The sequence below is a fragment of the Salvelinus fontinalis genome, chromosome 13 (genome assembly GCF_029448725.1).
Source record: "Salvelinus fontinalis isolate EN_2023a chromosome 13, ASM2944872v1, whole genome shotgun sequence".
NCBI classification, from domain to species: domain Eukaryota; kingdom Metazoa; phylum Chordata; class Actinopteri; order Salmoniformes; family Salmonidae; genus Salvelinus; species Salvelinus fontinalis.
Window position 1 is genome coordinate 25,786,395 of NC_074677.1, and position 20,213 is coordinate 25,806,607.

At 44.1% G+C, this 20,213-nt stretch overlaps 1 protein-coding gene across 2 annotated transcripts in view; it reads left to right on the forward strand.

The window, feature by feature from the left end:
* Positions 1 to 267: 267 nt before the first annotated feature.
* The window catches only part of LOC129868310 (cytospin-B-like), a 188,060-nt gene continuing 168,114 nt past the window's right edge, over positions 268 to 20,213 (forward strand). Inside the window, exon 1 of one of the 2 annotated variants that reach the window (XM_055942173.1) lies at positions 268 to 363. The gene's annotated coding sequence lies outside the window, so the exon portion shown is untranslated. Of the gene's footprint in view, positions 369 to 20,213 lie in introns of both variants that reach the window. The other variant, XM_055942172.1, reaches the window with a different exon arrangement.

Genomic DNA, 20,213 nt, shown 5'->3' on the forward strand with positions numbered 1-20,213 from the left:
ATTACCAACGCTTTACATGTTGCGTTTATATTTTTTTTCAGTATATTTTCTTCAACGAACACACTATTTTAAAACCACTACCCCATCATTGATGCAGATACTGCACCAAACTCGTGCGCTCTACATGCAGGCGCAGTTCTATTGCCGTGTTTAAGTGCTAGTCGGAACTAGGAAACGCTAACGATTCCGATCTGCTAATTTATACACGTGACGCGTTCTACGAATCAGCAAGTCAGACATTTCCGAGTTTCCTAGTTTCGACTAGCATTTGAACGCTGCATATATCCACACACGAGCGTCATCGTCACATCACCTCATCATCAGCAGCAGCGAGCGCGCTAGCGGAAGAGTTAAAAAGAGCAGGTGAGGTGAGGGAAAACATTTATATTATTTTGCGTTTTTTGTCGAAAATAACATGTTTTGAACCAACATGATAATGTTTACCGTTTTTACCATTTCATCATACACGTTTCACATATATTTTGTGAGGCTGTGAGAGAGTCGTTATGACGACCAGTTGGCTAGCAATACTGTAGTTCACAGCGGCTGACGTGTTGGTGTTGATCAACGACAAGGGGTTTGTCTCGTGACAGCCACAGTACCCTCAGCTCGAGGTTCTTTTTTATTTACCTGTGTTTAAAAAAATGTATGGTCATCTCGAGTCGACATCTTCAGTGCCACATATTTTACAGTTCGAGAATGCTGCAGTTATACCTCTGTGATGGTAAAGCTGAGTCAACCCGAAGACATCTGTCATGTCATTTTTGGAGACAGGGTGGAAGTATTCACCCGGACCTGTTCCCATTGTGGATAAGAGAGCTCTGGTGCCTTTGCTAATTTGTGTGTCTCTGTTTGAAGGTCAACAGGATGTTGTTTCTGTCTGCTGCCTCCACCTGTAAATTTGGTGACAGAGAAAAGCAACCTCCTGCCTACTAAAATAGGTTAGCTCTTCCAAGCTGACATATTCCCATTGCGTAGCCTATATTGTCTAAGTGCTTATAAACTGCTTAAGCTATTAGTAGATCATCAATACAAGAATTAGCCTATGTCATATGTAACGATGTAATTATATATTTCTGTTGCCATTTTAACACGTATAGGTCACACATAATGTGTGACATTTTACAAATATGTAATTACTGTGCTCAACTATGTTGATATGTCCTTAGTGGATACATTGGCTGTATTTGAAACCCTCCACATGCTACTGTTGTGTACGGCTACAGTATTTTTCACCCGATCAGCCTGCCATTTGTTTCTTATTAGAGCTATACGTGTAGCTTAGGCTTTGTTAAGGCTTTGTTGTATTTAGTCTAGTCATCTGTGAAAGTTTGCTGTTTATTTCTTTTATAGATCCCTTAGTGATTCCTTATGATCAATGTTGTTATGACTGAGCTACTGTGTGCTGTACTGGCTGTGCCATAGTCAGCTGCAGCCCTATTACATTTATCTGCCTATAAACTACACAGTCAAAACCTTCAGGCTTAGTCAAACGACAGTCTCAAAACGATGCTTAGGCTTAAACTTGTAAACTGCTGCTATTTTGGTCTTGGTTTACTGCGTGTTATAATGAGAAAAGTAGCCTACCTAGGGGAAAGCTAGTCTAGACCCCCCTAAATTCAGACTGTTCCCTTTAAGATATATATTTTTTTACATTAAATGTTTTCAAGAGGCAAACAAGCACTGCGTCATTCATGTCATGTGTCATTCACACAGCCGATTAGTTATACTATCAAGGCACAAGGCGAGACCCAAGTGCAGACACAGGAGGCAGATGGTTGGAGTCTTACAATGTTTATCTATCCAAAGGGGTAGGCAAGAGAATGGTCGTGGACAGGCAAAAAGGTCAAAACCAGATCAGATCCAGGAGGTACAGAGTGGCAGACAGGCTCGGGGTCAGGCAGGCGGGTACAAAGTCCAGAAACAGGCAAGGGTCAAAACCGGGAGGACTAGAAAAAGGAAAATGCAAAAAGCAGGAGAATGGGAAAACCGCTGGTTGACTTGGAAACATACAAGACAAACTGTCACAGAGAGACAGGAAACACAGGGAACCCAGCACCTCTCCTCCGGGCCATAACCCTCCCAGTCAACCAGGTACTGGAAACCCCTGCCCCGTGGTCGAACACCCAGGAGACGTTTTACCTTGTAGGCCGGATGGCCATCAATGACATGGGGGGGCTAGGGACAGAAGACAAAGAACAGTGAGACACGGGCTTAATCTTAGACACATGGAAGGTAGGGTGAATACGGAGGGTAAGGGGTAACTCAGGACTCTGGAGATGGGAAAAGGACCAATGAAACGAGGGGACAGTTTGCGGGACTCTACCCGAAGGGGCAGGTCCCGTGTCGACAGCCATGCCCTCTGCCCTATACGGTAGCGGGGATCTGGGGTCCGGCGACGGTCTGCTTGCCGATGATACCTGGAGTTGGTCTTGAGAATAGCGGCGGACAAAAATCTGGGCCGAGGGTATGCTGACGCTCTTGTTCAGGGAAGAGTGGAGGCTGATTCCCCTTTCGAGTGCTTCATGGGGTGAGTGCCGTGGCAGAACTGGGAAGAGTGTTTCGGGCATACTCCACCCAGACCAGTTGACGACTCCAGGTAGCGGGGTTGGTTGAGACTAGAGGTCGACCAATTATGATTTTTCAACGCCGATACCGATTATTGGAGGACCAAATAAAGCCGATGCAGATTAATCGGCCGATTCTTTTTAATTTATTTGTAATAATGACAATTAGAACAATACTGAATGAACAATATTTTAACTTAATATATTACATCAATAAAATCAATTTAGCCTCAAATAAATAATGAAACATGTTCAATTTGGTTTAAATAATGCAAAAACTAAGTGTTGGAGAAGAAAGTAAAAGTGCAATATGTGCCATATAAGAAAGCTAACGGTTAAGTTCCTTGCTCAGAACATGAGAACATATGAAAGCTGGTGGTTCCTTTTAACATGAGTCTTCAATATTCCCAGGTAAGAAGTTTTAGGTTGTAGTTATTATAGGAATTATAGGACTATTTCTCTCTATACGATTTGTATTTCATATACCTTTGACTATTGGATGTTCTTATAGGCACTTTAGTATTGCCAGTGTAACAGTATAGCTTCCATCCCTCTCCTCGCCGCTACCTGGGCTCGAACCAGCAACACATCGACAACAGCCACACTCGAAGCAACGTTACCCATGCAGAGCAAGGGGAACAACTACTCCAAGTCTCAGAGCGAGTGACGTTTGAAACGCTATTAGCGCCCACCCCGCTAACTAGCTAGCCATTTCACATCGGTTACACCAGCCTAATCTCAGGAGTTGATAGGCTTGAATTCATAAACAGCAGAGCTGCTGGCAAAACGCACGAAAGTGCTGTTTGAATGAATGCTTACGAGCATGCTGGTGCCCACCATCGCTCAGTCAGACTGCTGTATCAAATCATAGACTTAATTATAACATAATAACACTCAGAAATACCATCCTTAGATCATTAATATGGTCGAATCCGGAAACTATCATCTCGAAAACATAACATTTATTCTTTCAGTGAAATACTGAACCGTTACGTATTTTATCTAACGGGTGGCATCCATCAGTCTAAATATTCCTGTTACATTGCACAACCTTCAATGTTATGTCATAATTACGTAAAATTCTGGCAAATTAGTTCGCAGTGAGCCAGGCGGCCCAAACTGTTGCATATACCCTGACTCTGCGTGCAATGAACGCAAGAGAAGTGACACAATTTCCAAATATGCAGGTTTAAAAATATATACTTCTGTGTATTGATTTTAAGAAAGGCATTGATGTTTATGGTTAAGTACACGTTGGAGCAACGACAGTCCTTTTTCGCGAATGCACACTGCATTGATTATATGCAACGCAGGACACGCTAGATAAACTAGTAATATCATCAACAATGTGTAGTTATAACTAGTGATTATGATTGATTGATTGATTGTTTTTTATAAGATAAGTTTAATGCTAGCTAGCAACTTACCTTGGCTTCTTACTGCATTCGTGTAACAGGCGGGCTCCTCGTGAGGCAGGTGGTTAGAGCGTTGGACTAGTTAACCGTAAGGTTGAAAGATTGAATCTCTGAGCTGACAAGGTAAAAATCTGTCGTTCTGCCCCTGAACAAGGCAGTTAACCCACCGTTCCTAGGCCGTCATTGAAAATAAGAATGTGTTCTTAACTGACTTGCCTAATTAAATAAATACATAAATATTTTTTTTTAAATCTGCGTCCAAAATTACAGATTGTTATGAAAACTTGAAATCGGCCCGAATTAATCGGCCATTCAGATGAATTGGTCGACCTCTAGTTGAGACCATGCACCTTAAAGTGGTCTCCAGGTCTTGGTTGGCTTGCTCTGACTGGCCGTTAGTTTTGGGGATGGAATCCAGATGACAGGCTGGCCGACAACCCAATAAGGGTGCATAATGCCTTCCAGAACTGAGACGAGAACTGAGGACCCCGATCGGAGACCATGTCTACCGGGAGTCCATGGATCCGGAAGACATGCTGCACCATAAACTGGGCCGTCTCCTTGGCAGAAGTTAGTTTGGGGAAAGAGATGAAATAGGCGACCTTGGAGAACCGGCTGACTACCGTCAGAATGACAGTATTGCCAACAGACGGAGAGAGCCAAGTGACAAAGTCCAGAGATACGGTTGAAGTCAGAAGTTTACATACACATTAGGTTGGAATCATTAAAACTCAATTTTCCAACCACTCCACAAATGTCTTGTTAACAAACTATAGTTTTGGCAAGTCGGTTAGGACATCTAGTTTGTGCATATGACAAGTAATTTTTCCAACAATTGTTTACCGACAGATTATTTCACTTAATCACAATTCCAGTGGGTCAGAAGTTTACATACACTAAGTTGACTGTACCTTTAAACAGCTTGGAAAATTCCAGAAAATTATGTCATGGCTTTAGAAGCTTCGGATAGGCTAATTGACATAATTTGAGTCAATTGGAGGTGTACCTGTGGATGTATTTCAAGGCCTACCTTCAAACTCATTTCCTCTTTGCTTGACATCATGGGAAAATCAAAAGAAATCAGCCAAGACCTCAGAGCCGTCATACCGCTCAGGAAGGAGACGCGTTCTGTCTCCTAGAGATGAACCTACTTTGATGCGAAAAGTGCAAATCAATCCCAGAACAACAGCAAAGGACCGTGTGAAGATGCTGGAGGAAAGAGGTACAAAAGTATCTATATTCCCAGTAAAACGATATCAACATAACCTGAAAGGCCGCTCAGCAAGGAAGAAGCCACTGCTCCAAAACTGCCACAAAAAAAGCCAGAGTACAGTTTGCAACTGCACACGGGGACAAAGATCGTACTTTTTGGAGAAATGTCCTGTGGTCTGATGAAACAAAAATAGAACTGTTTGGCCATAATGACCATCGTTATGTTTGGAGGAAAAAGGGGGATGCTTGCATGCCGAAGAACACCATCCAAACCGTGAAGCACGGGGGTGGCAGCATCATGTTGTGGGGGTGCTTTGCTGCAGGAGGGACTGGTGCACTTAACAAAATAGATGGCATGATGAGGAAGGACAATTATGTGGATATATTGAAGCAAGATCTCAAGACATCAGTCAGGAAGTTCAAGCTTGGTCGCAAATGGGTCTTCCAAATGGACAATGACACCAAGCATACTGCCAAAGTTGTGGCAAAATGGCTTAAGGGCAACAAAGGCAAGGTATTGGAGTGGCCATCACAAAGCCTTGACCTCAATCCCATAGAAAATTTGTGGGCAGAACTGAGCGAGCAAGGAGTGTGCGAGCAAGGAGTCAGGTGTGTAGGACTCAGTTACACCAGCTCTGTCAGGAGGAATAGGCCAAAATTCACCCAACTCATTGTGGGAAGCTTGTGGAACGCTACCCAAAACGTTTGACCCAAGTTAAGCAATTTAAAGGCAATGCTACCAAATACTAATTGAGTGTATGTAAACTTCTGACCCTCTGGGAATGTGATGAAAGAAATAAAAGCTGAAATAAATCATTCTCTCTACTATTATTCTGACATTTCACATTCTTAAAATAAAGTGGTGATACTAACTGACCTAAGACAGGGAATTTTTACTATGATTAAATGTCAGGAATTGTGAAAAACTGAGTTTAAATGCATTTTGCTAAGGTGTATGTAAACTTCAGACTTCAACTGTATATGAGACCAGGGACGATGAGAAACCGGTTGTGGCTGCAGGAGGCTAGAAGCTTGCTGTGGAGTCTTGTTTTGAGCACACACATTGCATGCGGTGACGAAGGCAGAGACGTCAGGGACCATTTTGGGCCACCAGAAACGTTGTTGAAGAAAGGCTAGTGTTCGACGGGACCCTGGATGACAGGTCAGCCTGGATGATTGAGCCCGTTCCAGGACCCGGGACCGGATTGGATTAGGGACAAACAGCCGGTTATCCGGTCCCCCTTCAGGTCCAGGCTGAGAACGTTGATACCCCAATCCACAGTGGCAGCATGGCATGAGGTAGGGAGAATAGTTTCAGAGGTCGAGGGTGTGGCAGAGGAACTGTATAGGCGGGAGATGGCATCAGGCTTAACATTCTTTGACCCTGGGCGATAGGAGATGGTGAAGTTAAATCTGGTGAACAGGAGGGCCTGGAGTTGAGGCACTTGGCTGTACAGAGATATTTCAGGGTTTTATGGTCAGTCCAGACCAGGAATGACTGTTCTGCTCCTTCCAGCCGGTGCCTCCACACTTCCAAAGTCATCTACACCTCCAGTAGTTCTCGGTTGCCAACATCGTAGTTCCTTTCAGCAGGATTGAAACGATGAGACAAGAAGGCACAGGGATGAAGCTTCTGGTCCTAGGCAGATTGCTGGGTCAGGATGGCCCCTCTCCAACGTCCGAAGCATCCACTTTCACCACAAATTGATGCGAGGGGTCCGGATGGATGAGTATGGGTGCTGTTGTGAACCAATGCTTCAGGTCCACAAAAGGCTTAGTCGACAGCTGGAGACCATTTGAACGGTACCTTGAGAGAGGTGAGTGCCGAGAGGGGGGCCGCCAGGGTGCTGTAGTCCTGACTGAAACGGCGGTAGAAGTTTGCAAAACCAAGAAACCGTTGCAACTGCAGCCTGGACGTTGGTTGATGTCAATCCACCACTGCTTTCACCTTTCCAGGATCCATCTGAACATTGCCCTCAGCAATGACATATCCCAGAAAGGTGATAGAGCGGTGGAACTCACACTTCTCGGCTTTCACGAACAGTTGGCTCTCCAGGAGGCGCTGAAGGACCTGTCTGACATGAAGAACATGTTCTTGTGCAGATTGGGGGGGAAAAACTGGATGTTGTCAAGGTACACAAACACAAACCGATTTAGCATGTCTGGAAGCACATCATTTACCAAAGCCTGGAAAACAGTACTCATAATATCCACTGGCTGTGTTGAAGGCTGTCTTCAACTCATCCACCTCGCATATCCGAACCAGGTGGTAGGCATTTCGAAGTTCCAACTTGGAAAATATGGTGGCCCCCTGGAGAGGTTCAAACACTGAGGAGAGGTAGGGGGTAACGATTCTTGACAGTAATGTCATTAAGTCCTCGGTAGTCAATGAACGGACGCAGGGTCTTGTCCTTCTTCTCCACAAAGAAAAACCCTGCGCCGGCAGGAGATGCGAGGTGGTGTAGTGCCTGGGAGAAGATCAATGGCACAATCATAAGGACGGCGCAGGGGAAGGGAAGTAGCACGTGCCTTACTAAACACTTCCAGGAGGTCATGGAATTATATGGGGATAGCAGAGACATCCACAGTCTTTTTTATTTTTTATTATTATTTTAAATTTTTATCCCATTTTCTCCCAATTTTCGTGGTATCCAATCGCTAGTAATTACTACCTTGTCTCATCGCTACAACTCCCGTACGGGCTCGGGAGAGACGAAGGTCGAAATCCATGCGTCCTCCGAAGCACAACCCAACCAGCCATACTGCTTCTTAACACAGCGTGCCTCCAACCCGGAAGCCAGCCGCACCAATGTGTCGGAGGAAACACCGTGTACCTGGCCCCCTTGGCTGGCGCGCACTGCGCCCGGCCCGCCACAGGAGTCGCTGGAGCGCGATGAGACAAGGATATCCCTACCGGCCAAACCCTCCCTACCCCGGACGACGCTATGCCAATTGTGCGTCGCCCCACGGACCTCCCGGTCGCGGCCGGCTGCGACAGAGCCTGGGCGCGAACCCAGAGACTCTGGTGGCGCAGTTAGCACTGCGATGCAGTGCCCTAGACCACTGCGCCACCCGGGAGGCCGACATCCACAGTCTTGCTAACATCCTGAGGAAGATGACTTGAGGAAGCCTGTGCTGCTTGAAGGCAGTGGGAATGGCAAAATGGGCTCCAACCCCGGATGGAGCTTGTGGCTCAATCAATCATCGGATTATGCTTTTGAAGCCAGGAAAATCCCAAAACCACCAGAACATGGGGAGAGGTAATGAGGAGGAATTGTATTGTCTCACTGTGGTTACCAGAAATCCATAATTGAACGGGCACAGTACTATTGGTGACTTCCCCAATAGAGCGGCCATCCATGGGCACAGAGAGAGGCTGAGAGGGAATACCAAGCTCCGAAGCTATCGTGGCATCCATAAGATTCTCATCAGCCCCAGAGTCAATGAACACTCGGAGAGACTTAGATTGGTCTCTCGACAGCACAAGAGCAAAAAGGGGTGTGCGGGTGATGGGAATTAGGTAACTCCCAGTCTGACTCACCATAGTACCCACTAGAGACAAGGGTTTTCTAATAGGGCAGGTAGCTATAAAATGTCCTGCCCCTCCACAGTACAGACAACAGTTATTATTTATCCTCCGTGAGCGCTCCCAAATTGATAGTCTAGTTCTTCCCAACTGCATAGGCTCAGGAGTATCCAACTCACCCGTCGTAGAGTCATGAGAGAGCTCGGGTGGCCTCGACTCCTCTCGGAAAAGCTGCCTTCGGAAACTTCCGGATTCCATAGGAGGTGAATGCGCCACACGTGTGCCTGAGACCAGACCTCCTCTCACTCTTGCGTTCCCTTAAGGCGTCCATCAATTTGAATGGTTACGGCGATAAGGGAGTCGAGATACACCAGCAGTTCCCGAGCAGCTAGCTCATTTTTTTATTTCACCTTTATTTAACTAGGTAGGCTAGTTGAGAACAAGTTCTCATTTACAACTGCGACCTGGCCAAGATGAAGCAAAGCAGTGCGACACAAACAACACAGAGTTACACATGGAATAAACATACAGTCAATAACACAACAGAGAAGAAAAGTCTATATTCAGTGTGTGGAAATGAGGTAAGATAAGGGAGGTAAGGCAATAAATAGGTCATAGTGGCAAAATATTTACAATTTAGCAATTAAACACTAGAGTGATAGATCCTCATCTTTAACCTCAGATTATCCGTGCAGAAAAGTATTGAAAAGAGACTCCGGATTCCAAGCACTCTCGGCTTCCAACGTACGAAAGTCCACCACGTAGTCTGCCACACTACGGGAGTTTTGATGTAAGTCAAGCAGTTTGCTGGCCGCCTTTCTCCCGGATACTCAAAAACTTCTCACCTCTGCCATGAATTCCTCCAAATGCCCGCAAATGGCAGATTGTTGTTCCCAAACTGCCGTAGACCAGGAGAGCACCCTTCCCGACATTAGCGTAATTATATACGCTATCTTCGATCGGTCTGAAGAAAACAAAGATGGCCGTAGCTCAAAAATAAGTGAGCACTGAGAAAGAAAACCCCGGCAGGCACCAGGATTCCCCGAATATCGCTCTGGAGGAGGTAATCGGGGTACACAGGGAGTCGGAATAGGCTGTACCAACTCACAACAGATGGGGGGGAAAAATTACTGGGTGATTGGAGTTTTTCAGAGGTGGCAGTCTGAGCTAACTCTCTGATTTGCTCCATAATAACCTTTAACCCATGGTCGTGGCGTTCTGTCAAGGAACTGAGCCCTTCAAAAAGGCCCTGTAGCAACTCCTGATGTCTCCCAATGGTGGCTCCCTGCAGGGAGACAGTGTGGCGGAGCTGGTCCAAGTCTGCTGGGTCTGTAATGGCCAGTTCATACTATCAAGGCACAAGGCGAGACCCAAATCCAGACACAGAAGGCAGATAGTTGGAGTCTTACAATGTTTATTAATCCAAAGGTGTAGGCAAGAGAATGGCCATGGACAGGCAAAAAGGTCAAAACCAGATCAGTCCAGGGGGTACAGAGTGGCAGACAGGCTCGTTGTCAAGGCAGGCAGAATGGTCAGGCAGGCGGGTACAAACTCCAGAAACAGGCAAGGGTCAAAACCGGGAGGACTAGGAAAAGGAGAATGCAAAAAGCAGGAGAATGGGAAAACCGCTGGTTGACTTGGAAACATACAAGACAAACTGTCCCAGAGAGACTGGAAACACAGGGATAAATACACTGGGGAAAACAAGCGACACCTGGAGGTGGTGGAGACAATAACGAGGACAGGTGAAACTGATCAGGGTGTGACATTTGGTCTAACTGGCTGGGGTAGGCCTAGCCTATATAAATGGGAAACAAATCACACCTTTCAGTTCTACATTCCATTATTCTTCCTTTGATAGTACTTAAGTAATAAAGGAAGAAAATAACTACAAATAAAATGTCCTTCCTCTCCCAGTTATGCAAGAGTAATTTGTACAGTAGGCATAGATAATTACACCCCTTGTTTTTCTCATGGCAAATCATCCCAAAAATATAAATAGCTTGAAGAAAGACAGAGCATTTGGAAAGTATTCAGACCCCTTGACTTTTTCCACATTTTGTTACATCACAGCCTTATTCTAAAATGTATTCAATTGTTTTTTCCCTGATCAATCTACACACAATACCCCATAATGACAAGGCAAAAACTGTTTTTTAAATCAATTTTAGCAATAAAAAAAACAAAAACAATTAAATATTACATTTACACAAGTATTCAGACCCTTTGCTATGAGACTCGAAATTGAGCCCAGGTGCATCCTGTTTCCATTGATCATCCTTGAGATGTTTCTACAACTTGATTTGAGTCCACCTGTGGTAAATTCAGTTGATTGGACATGATTTGGAAAGGCACAAACCTGTCTATATAATGGTCACTCTGACAGAGCTCCAGAGTTCCAGAAGGACAACCATCTCTGCAGCACTCCACCAATCAGGCCTTTATGGTAGAGTGGCCAGACAGAAGCCACTCTTCAGTAAAAGGCATATGACAGCCCACTTGGAGTTTTCCAAAAGGAACGTAAATGACTCTCAGACCTTGAGAAACAAATTTCTCTAATTGAACTCTTTGGCTTGAATGCCAAGTGTTACGTTTGGAGGAAACCTGGCACCATCCCTACGGTGAAGCATGGTGGTGGCAGTGTCATGCTGTGGGGATGTTTTTCAGCGGCAGGGAGTGTGAGACTAGTCAGGATTGAGGTAAAGATGAACGGAACAAAGTACATAGAGATCCGTGATGAAAGCCTGCTCCAGAGCGCTCAGGACCGCAGACTGGGGTGAAGGTTCACCTTCCAACAGGACAATGACCCTAAGCACACAGCTAAGACAACGCAGGAGTGGCTTCAGGACAAGTCTCTGAATGTCCTTGAGTGGCCCAGCCAGAGCCCGTACTTGAACCAGATTGAACATCTCTGGAGAGACCTGAAAATAGCTGTGCAGCAACACACTACCTAAATACAGGTGTGCCAAGCTTGTAGCGCCATACCCAAGAAGATTTGAGTCCGTAATTGCTGCCAAAGGTGCTTCAACAAAGTACTGAGTAAAGGGTCCGAATACTTATGTAAATTTGATATTTCCATTTATTATTTTTAATACATTTGCAAAAATGACTAAAAACCTGTTTTTGCTTTGTTATTGTGGGGTATGTGTGTAGATTGATGAGGGGGAAAAAACAATTTAATCAATTTTAGAATAACGCTGTAACGTAACAAAATGTGGAAAAGGTAAAGTGGTCTGTATACTTTCCGAATGCACTGTATTTGGCCGATGGCTGCGCTCAGAACATAGTGTCCTGAAACCTGGGAGGGGGGTGGGGGGAGGGTAGATGGACCACTGATGGGTGGGACATATGTGGGGAGGGGAGATGCAGGGGGTATTGACGAGTGTCCTGGCTGTCCACCTGCATCATCATTATACTGTTACAGTCCGACGCTAAGGGTGACCTTATTTCAAAAGGGATTTCAAGTTCTCTGCTGTATAGTTTCTGTTCCACAAAGTCGAGATTCAAGAATGTGCACTAGTATCGCTGTCCTCGATTCACCTAGCCTAATTTTTGGTATGCAACTGTAAGCTATATTTTTTTTGCACAGCTTTATCAATGTTTGTGCATGTGTACATGTGCATAGTGTGTGTGTGATGTAAAGTGGGGAGATGGATGAGGGGAAGATCTGTTGGTGTCAACTTTTCCATCTGCAGCAGGCAAGCATCCATGCAGGCAGGCAGTTCTAGAGGCAAACACTGCAGTGCTATAGGGGATGCACTCACTGCACAGCTCTGTACACACTGACAGAATACAATAATATTGCAAACACAATACATCACTGAGAATTCAGGGCACACACACAGCAGAGACTCTGTCAGACTCAGTGGTTCCCAAACTTTTTATAGTCCCGTACCCCTTTAAACATTCAACCTCCAGCTCGTGGGAAGTGGCAAAGAGCTCTTAATAATAATAATAATCAATAATTTTGCTCTTTATAGCCATCTTACATATAAAACTTTATTTGTTAATGGAAAATTGTGAATAACTCACCACAGGTTAATGAGAAGGGTGTGGTTGAAAGGATGCACATAACTCTGCAATGTTGGGTTGTATTGGAGAGAGTCTCAGTTTTAAATAATTTTCAACACACAGTCTGTGCCTGTATTTAATTTTCATGCTAGTGAGGGCCAATAATCCACTCTCACATAGGTACGTGATTGCAAAGGGTATCAGTGTCTTAACAGCGCGATTTGCCAAGGCAGGATACTCTGAGAGCAGCCCAATCCAGAAATCTGGCAGTGGCTTCTCATTAAAACATTTTCAAAGAACCGCTTGTTGCAATTTCGATGAGGCTCTCTTGTTCAGATATCGGTAAGTGGACTGGAGGCAGGGCATGAAATGGATAACGAATCCAGTTGTTTGTGTTGTCCGTTTTGGGAAAGTACCTGCTTAATTGCGCACCCAACTCACTCCGGTGCTTCGCTATATCACATTTGACATTGTCCGTAAGCTTGGGTTCATTTGCACACAAAAAAATCATACAATGATGGAAAGACCTGTGTGTTGTCCTTGTTAATGCAGACAGAGAAAAGCTCCAACTTCTTAGTCATAGGCTTAGTTTTGTCCCGCACATTTAATATAGTTGCGGAGAGTCCCTGTAATCCTAGATTCAGATCATTCAGGCAGGAAAAAACATCACCCAGATAGGCCAGTCATGTGAGAAACTCATCATCATGCAAGCAGTCAGACAGGTGAAAATGATGGTCAGTAAAGAAAACTTTTTAAGCTTGTCTCTCTATTAAAACAAACGTGTCAATATTTTGCCCCTTGATAACCAGTGCACTTCTGTATGTTGTAAAGGCATTACATGGTCGCTGCCCATGTCATTGTATAGTGCAGAAAATACATAAGAGTTCAGGGGTCTTGCTTTAACAAAGTTAACTATTTTCACTGCAGTGTTCAAAACACCTTTCAAGCTGTCAGGCATTCCTCTCGTGGATGCTGCAGTGTACCCAAGTGCTTGCACGCGCACGACCACTCCACTATGTCTCCCTGTCATGGCTTTTGCGCCATCAGTACAGATACCAACACATCTTGACCACCAAAGTCCATTTGATGTCACAAAGTTGTCCAGTACTTAAAAAATATCCTCTCCTGTTGTCTTGGTTTCCAGTGGTTTGCAGAAAAGGATGTCTTCCTTAATAATTGACCCCCCCATAAACGTGACGGACATGTACCAGGAGCTGTGCCAGGCCTGTTGACTCATCCAGCTGTAACGCATAGAATTCACTAGCTTGTATGTGAAGCAATAATTGTTTCAAAACATCTCCTTCCATGTCACTGATGCGGGCCTTTTCCCCCAAGATTGTCCCGCCATATCCACGGCAGCAGGAAAAATGAAGTCCTCCACAATAGTATGGGGCTTGCCTGTCGTACCCACTCAGTAGCTCACCATATAAGACACGTCTAGCCGCTTCTTATTAATGGTATCTGTTGCTTTTATACATGTCTTACTACTTGAAAGTTGTCTTAATTCTCACTCAAAAAACTCCCGTGGCTTATTTTTCAAATTGGCATGTTTTGTTTCTAAATGTCTGCGTAAGAGTGAAGGTTTCATCGAGTTGTGAGATAGTACTTTTACACATATAACACACTGTGACTGAAGAAAGGCACTACGCCGAACAACAAGTGATCCCCAAGTAAATGTAGTTCTCATCATATTTGACCCTCTTCGATGATCCAACGTTCCTGTCTTTTGTTTTGTGCTTTTCTGGGTACAGTACATACAGTGGGGAGAACAAACAGTGTATTTGATACACTGACGATTTTGCAGGTTTTCCTACTTACAAAGCATGTAGAGGTCTGTAATTTGTATCATGGGTACACTTCAACTGTGAGAGATGGAATCTAAAACAAAAATCCAGAAAATCACATTGTATGATTTTTAAGTAATTAATTTGCATTTTATTGCATGACATAAGTATTTGATCCCCTACCAACCAGTAAGAATTCTGGCTCTCACAGACCTGTTAGTTTTTCTTTAAGAAGCCCTCCTGTTCTCCACTCATTACCTGTATTAACTGCACCTGTTTGAACTCGTTACCTGTATAACACCTGTCCACACACTCAATCAAACAGACTCCAACCTCTCCACAATGGCCAAGACCAGAGAGCTGTGTAAGGACATCAGGGATAAAATTATAGACCTGCACAAGGCTGGGATGGGCTACAGGACAATAGGCAAGCAGCTTGGTGAGAAGGCAACAACTGTTGGCGCAATTATTCAAAAATGGAAGAAGTTCAAGATGACGGTCAATCACCCTCGGTCTGGGGCTCCATGCAAGATCTCACCTCGTGGGGCATCAATGATCATGAGGAAGGTGAGGGATCAGCCCAGAACTACACGGCAGGACCTGGTCAATGACCTGAAGAGAGCTGGGACCACAGTCTCAAAGAAAACCATTAGTAACACATTACGCCGTCATGGATTAAAATCCTGCAGCGCACGCAAGGTCCCCCTGCTCAAGCCAGCGCATGTCCAGGCCCGTCTGAAATTTGCCAATGACCATCTGGATGATCCGGAGGAGGAATGGGAGAAGGTCATGTGGTCTAATGAGACAAAAATAGAGCTTTTTGGTCTAAACTCCACTCGCCGTGTTTGGAGGAAGAAGAAGGATGAGTACAACCCCAAGAACACCATCCCAACTGTGAAGCATGGAGGTGGAAACATCATTCTTTGGGGGTGCTTTTCTGCAAAGGGGACAGGATGACTGCACCGTATAGAGGGGAGGAAGGATGGGGCCATGTATCACGAGATCTTGGCCAACAACCTCCTTCTCTCAGTAAGAGCATTGCAGATGGATCCTGGCTGGGTCTTCCAGCATGACAACGACCCGAAACACACAGCCAGGGCAACTAAGGAGTGGCTCCGTAAGAAGCATCTTAAGGTCCTGGAGTGGCCTAGCCAGTCTCCAGACCTGAACCCAATAGAAAATCTTTGGAGGGAGCTGAAAGTCCGTATTGCCCAGCGACAGCCCCGAAACCTGAAGGATCTGGAGAAGGTCTGTATGGAGGAGTGGGCCAAAATCCCTGCTGCAGTGTGTGCAAACCTGGTCAAGAACTACAGGAAACGTATGATCTCTGTAATTGCAAACAAAGGTTTCTGTACCAAATATTAAGTTCTGCTTTTCTGATGTATCAAATACTTATGTCATGCAATAAAATGCAAATTAATTACTTAAAAATCATACAATGTGATTTTCTGGATTTTTGTTTTAGATTCCGTCTCTCACAGTTGAAGTGTACATATGATAAAAAGATTACAGACCTCTACATGCTTTGTAAGTAGGAAAACCTGCAAAATCGTCAGTGTATCAAATATTTGTTCTCCCCACTGTATGGACCGTTAGTGGAATTCCCGCGAGAGAGTAACGGTTTATGTGATTGGCTGTTAATTATTTGACTAGGCTACAGTACCTGTATTTGACATTGTGTTGTTATTTCGCTGTGAATCACATTTTTATTTGGCGTACCCCCGGCGGCATTGCGTGTGAACCCCAGTTTGGGAATACCTGCTTTAACTGATGATTTATTCAATTAAGTGCATTCTTACACTCCTGATTAGTGTGGCGAGTGGTGTAGACTAGAGCAGGTTGTTCCAGGTATTACCCAGCATGCCGTTTTGGATGTGAGTCTAGGGAGAGGCTCCTGGCTGGATCGAGGCCAAGTTGTCAGGCTGATAGTCCCTGCCACCTGATCCATTATCAGCTAGCCTGGTCCCAGATCTGTTTGTGCTCTATAGCCAACTCCTGCAAAAACAGCACAAACAGATCTGGGACCAGGCTAAAGAGACGTATACAGCGACACTTGTAATGTACTTTATTAGCTAAATGACATTTAGCTAAATGTTGTGGCAGTTTTGTTTGCACTGGCAGATTCTGTTTTGGCTCTTGTTCGGACTGATTGATTGTCATCTATCCGCAATTAACCACTACAGTCAAATTAGGTACCACTCTGTACTATATAGAATCCCTAGAAACTTAATGAGTGCTATTTTCTCCTCTCATCATGAGGAGTTTAAGGAAATTGCTATCGTCATCCCTTCTCTCTCTCACACACACACACACACACACACACACACACACACACACACACACACACACACACACACACACACACACACACACACACACACACACACACACACACACACTAGTTCTTCTGACAACACTGACTGAGAAAGCAAACCCTGACAATATGTATTATAAAGCAATCTATTCTAGACACACACACATAAACATGTGCATGCACACACACAGTACACAAGGCAGTACCATTTGAAAGGAACAATCGCTGAGTTATCAATGCCCAGGAGGGTAGGTCTGATCTGCATACCATTGGACTGGCATGTCCTTTGCTGCAGTAAGATGCAGGGAGGCTCTAATTGCAAAGATAAGGGGAGTTGGACTGGGCAGAGGGGAGTTCGGATAGGCGCTGGTTTGGCTGGTACTTTTAGACTGCTGGGGAACAGTTACACCTCTCAAATTTAGCTAGACTTTCATTGAGAGGTCCTTGTGTGCTTCTGAGTGCCGTTTGTCTAGCAAGTCTTGCAAGTGTCCTGTATGGTAGTGTATGAAACAAACAGAGGTATGGGTTAAGGGCAGTCCTGATCTGTCATCTAATAAGTGTTCTCCATGCTGTCACCAGTAGATAAGGTGTAGTTACTGATAGTCATTTGGATTAACAGTGTTCATGTGAAAATAACAAATATTTTATATTTCTATTAGCTGTCAATCATTCTAACTCTTTTGGTGAACATACCCAGCGAGCATTGCCATTGCAATCTATGAACACAGCATTGCAAACAGTCAGAGAAAATGTATTCATTTCTCAATATTCAGTGCGACAATATCCAACAATCTCACTGTGAGGATTAATACATTGACACAGTGAGGAGATGCAGGCCTGACTCTCCTCCAAGCCTTTCCCCGCCGGTCAGTTTTGAGATGCTGGTATGTGCAGGAAACAGACTGCATACTTGGACACTGACAGCCTCACTAACTGTGTGGAATGCTACTGAAAATCACCCAGCTAGCACATAATGTTCTGAGAACCATACGTTTCTTAGAGCTTGGTAAGAGTGTGGTTGTCCTATGGTTATTTAGCATACAACCTTCGCACAACTTTCTGGGAATGGTGCAGGATAGTTGCTTGGCTTTGGAACGTTCTCAGAACATTTAAGGAACTTGACAAAATAACGTTATTTTCTTGGTATTTCATTACTTTAAAGCTGAAATATCAAACTTTTTGGGCGACCTGACTAAATTCACCTAGAACTACAATGAAAATACAATATTTTTGGTGCTTGAAAATATATTTCACAGTGGTTTAAATGGTACAATGATTCTCTTGTTTTGTATCATAAACTGAAATTAGGCAAACTATTTGAATTTTAGCAATCTGGAAATGGAGTGATTTCCGCATATTGCACCTTTAACGAAACGTTTCCTAAAATGTCAAACATGGTTACATTTTCGTGGTATCCAATTGGTAGTTACAGTCTTGTCTCATCGCTGCAACTCCTGTACAGACTCGGGAGAGGCGAAGGTCGAGAGCTGTGCTTCCTCCGAAACACAACCCAACCAAGCCGTACTGTTTCTTGACACAATGCCCACTTAACCCAGAAGCCAGCCGCACCAATGTGTCGGCGGAAACACCGTACACCTGGTGACCGTGTCAGCGTGCACTGCACACGGCCCGCCACAGGAGTTGCTAGAGCACAATGAGACAAGGACATCCCTGCCGGCCAAACCCTCCCCTAACCCAGACGAAGCTGGACCAATTGTGCGCCGCCCCATGGGTCTCCCGGTCGCGGCCAGCTGCGACAGAGCCTGGACTCAAACCCAGAATCTCTAGTGGCACAGCTAGCACTGCGATGCAGTGCCTTAGACTACTGTGCCACTCGGGAGGCCCTTACATTTAATTTAAATGTTGGTAATGTTCTAGAAACAGTTCTACTTTAGTATTGCCAGCCTAATCTCGGGAGTTGATAGGCTTGAAGTCATAAACAGCGCAATGCTTGAAGCACAGCGAAGAGCTGCTGGCAAACGCAGGAAAGTGCTGTTTGAATGAATGCTTACGAGCCTGCTGCTGCCTACCACCGCTCAGTCAGACTGCTTTATCAAATCATAGACTTAATTATAATATAATAACACACAAAAATATGAGCCTTAGGTCATTCATATGGTCATATCCAGAAACTATCATTTCGAAAACAAAACGTTTATTCTTTCAGTGAAATACGGAACCGTTCCGTATTTTATCTAACGGGTGGCATCCATAAGTCTAAATATTGCTGTTACATTGCACAACCTTCAATGTTATGTCATAATTATGTAAAATTCTGGCAAATTAGTTCGCAACGAGCCAGGCAGCCCAAACTGTTGCATATACCCTGACTCTGCATGCAATGAACGCAAGAGAAGTAACACAATTTCCTTAGTTATTATTGCCTGCTAACATTAATTTATTTTAACTAAATATGCAGGTTTATAAAAATATACTTCTGTGTATTGATTTTAAGAAAGGCATTGATGTTTATGGTTAGGTACATTCGTGCATCGACTGTGCTTTTTTCACAAATGCACTTTTGTTAAATCATCCCCCATTTGGCGAAGTTGGCTGTCTTTGTTAGAAAGAAATGGTCTTCACACAGTTCGCAACGAGCCAGGCGGCCCAAACTGCTGCATATACCCTGACACTGTTGCACAGAACGTAAGAGAAGTGACACAATTTCCATAGTTAAAAGAAATTCATGTTAGCAGGGAATATTAACTAAATATAAAAATATATACTTGTGTATTGATTTTAAGAAAGGCGTTGATGTTCATGGTTAGGTACACATTGGTGCAAGGACAGTGCTTTTTTTCGTGAATGCGCTTGTTAAATCACCCGTTTGGTGAAGTAGGCTGTGATTCAATGATAAATTAACAGGCACCGCATCGATTATATGCAACGCAGGACAAGCTAGATAAACTAGTAATATCATCAACCATGTGTAGTTAACTAGTGATTATGTTAAGATTGATTGTTTTTTTTTATAAGAAAAGTTTAATGCTAGCTAGCACCTTACCTTGGTTCCTTGCTGCACTCGCATAACAGGTAGTCAGCCTGCCACACAGTCTCCTCGTGGAGTGCAATGTAATCGGTGTCCAAAAATGCAGATTACCGATTGTTATGAAAAATTGAAATCGGCTCTAATTAATCGGGCATTCCGATTAATCGGTCGACCTCTAATTGGAAATGTTCTCAAATAGTTAAGAGAACGTTAACAAATAACGTTCTTCTGTGGGATTTTCAGTTCCTACAGGTTTCCTCATGGTTTTATTTAAAGTCATGTGTTCTCAAATTGGTTCAATAACTTAGTTGTAGTCATGATCTGGTTACCTATTAGTACAAACATAGTTATTTTTTGGTGTTATTACTTATTTATTATCTTATTTCCAAATATCT